Raw genomic sequence first — 2,809 nt, forward strand, 5'->3', positions numbered from 1 at the left:
TGCATTCATATACATAGGTTGCATTTCATGAGTCTCACTTTCCCTTATTCATTCTCTTTGTCTCCTTGAGCTTAGCATGAGGACATGCTAATGTTTAAGTGTGGGGAGGTTGATAAACCACTATTTTATGGTTTATCTTGTGCTCAATTGAATGGTTTTTATCAACTCTTTACCCACTTATTCATATGATTTGCTTGGTTTTACAATTCCTTCCTGATTTTGTGCTATGATTGAAAACATGCTTCTTTGGACTTTAAATTTGCTATGTTTAAATCTCTCTTATTACCATTGGATGCCGTGATATGTGTGTGATGAGCGGATAATTTATACACTTTTTGGCATTATTTTTAGATAGTTTTTAGTAAGTTTAAGCTACTTTTAGGGATGTTTTCATTAGTTTTTATGTTAAATTCACATTTCTGGACTTTACTATGAGTTTGTGTGTTTTTCTGTGATTTCAGGTAAATTCTGGCTGAAATTGAGGGATTTGAGCAAAACTCTGAAGAAGGCTGACAAAAGGACTGCTGATGCTGTTGGAATCTGACCTCCCTGCACTCGAAATGGATTTTCTGGAGCTACAGAACTCCAATTGGCGCGCTCTCAACGGCGTTGGAAAGTAGACATCCAGGGCTTTCCAGCAATATATAATAGTCCATACTTTATTCGAAGATTGACGACGTAACTTGGCGTTGAACGCCAAGTTCATGCTGCTGTCTGGAGTTAAACGCCAGAAAAACGTCATGATCCGGAGTTGAACGCCCAAAACACGTCATAACTCGGAGTTCAACTCCAAGAGAAGCCTCAGCTCGTGGATTGATCAAGCTCAGCCCAAACATACACCAAGTGGGCCCCGGAAGTGAATTTATTCATCAATTACTTACTCATGTAAACCCTAGGAGCTAGTTTATTATAAATAGAACATTTATCTATTGTATTAGACATCTTTTGACAGTTTAATCTCTTGAATATTCGGTCACTTGATCATGGAGAGGGCTGGCCATTCGGCCATGCCTGAACCCTTTGCTTATGTATTTTCAACGGTGGAGTTTCTGCACACCATAGATTAAGGGTGTGGAGCTCTGCTGTACCTCAAGTATTAATGCAATTCTATTTTCTTTTATTCAAATCTCTCTTATTCTTATTCCAAGATATTCATTCGCACCCAAGAACATGATGAGTGTAATGATGAAAGTGACGATCATTATCATTCTCACTTATGAACGCACGTGATTGACAACCACTTCCGTTTTACATGCAACCGAGCTTGAATGCGTATCTCTTAGATTCCCCAACAGAATCTTCATGGTATAAGCTAGATAGATGGCGGCATTTATGAGGATCCGGAAAGTCTCACCTTGTCTGTGGTATTCCGAGTAGGATCCTGGGAATCCGGAAAGTCTCACCTTGTCTGTGGTATTCCGAGTAGGATTCCGGTAATGAATGACTGTGACGTGCTTCAAACTTGCAAGTGCTGGGCGTTAGTGACAGATGCAAAAGAATCAAGGGATTCTATTCCAGTAGGAGCAGGAACCAACCAGTGATTAGCCGTGCTGTGACAGAGTGCGTGAGCGTAGTTTTCACTGCGAGGATGGGATGTAGCCATCAACCATGGGTGATGCCTCCAGACGATTAGCCATGCGAGTGACAGCCGCATAGGATCATTTTCCCGAGAGGATTGAAAGTAGCCACCGCTGATGGTGAACCCTTATACACAGCTTGCCATGGAAAGGAGTAAGAAGGATTGGGTTGAAGCAGTAGGAGAGCAGACGTCCTTGAGCCATGCAGTATCTCCATTCGCTTATCTGAAATTCCCACCAATGAGTCTGCATAAGTATTCTATCCCTTTTATTATTTATTTTCTTATTTCTATTTTCGAAACCCATAAATCAATTTAATCTGCCTAACTGAGATTTACAAGATGACCATAGCTTTCTTCATACCAACAATCTCTGTGGGATCGACCCTTACTCACGTAAGGTTTATTACTTGGACGACCCAGTACACTTGCTGGTTAGTTGAACGGAGTTGTGAGCTTCTCTAACAGTGCCTGAAACTCTTTTATCACAATTTCGTCCACCAGTGTGTTAAGTGATTTCAGCGATTACAGGGCAGGAATGGCTTAGAGAATGGAGAGGAAGCTTGCAAAAAGGGAAGGAGCACAGACAACCAACGGACAGCGATGCACACACATGGCTGACGCGTGCGTGCAATTTGGACAAAAACACAGCGACGCGTATGCGTGCTTCACGAAACTGTGAAAATAATCTGGTGCACGAAATTGTGATCTCTACTTTTTACAACTCAAACAATCCCCGGTAATGGCTCCAAAAACTTGGTGCTCAATACCATGGTCTAAACATAATTCCACAACTTCGCACAACTAACCAGGAAGTGCACTGGGTCGTCCAAGTAATAAACCTTACGCGAGTAAGGGTCGATCCCGTGGAGATTGTTGGTATGAAGCAAGCTATGGTCATCTTGTAAATCTCAGTCAGGCAGATTCAAATGGTTATGGATGATATATGAATAAAGCATAAAATAAAGATAAAGATACTTATGTAATTCTTTGGTGGGAATTTCAGATAAGCGTATGGAGATGCTTTGTCCCTTTCGTCTCTCTGCTTTCCTACTGTCTTCATCAAATCCTTCTTACTCATTTCCATGGCAAGCTGTATGTTGGGCATCACCGTTGTCAGTGGCTACAATCCTGTCCTCTCAGTGAAAATGTTCAACGTGCTCTGTCACAGCACGGCTAATCATCTGTCGATTTTCAATCAGGTTGGAATAGAATCCAGTGATTCTTTTGCGT

This window comes from Arachis hypogaea, chromosome 2 (assembly GCF_003086295.3).
Source record: "Arachis hypogaea cultivar Tifrunner chromosome 2, arahy.Tifrunner.gnm2.J5K5, whole genome shotgun sequence".
NCBI classification, from domain to species: Eukaryota; Viridiplantae; Streptophyta; class Magnoliopsida; order Fabales; family Fabaceae; genus Arachis; species Arachis hypogaea.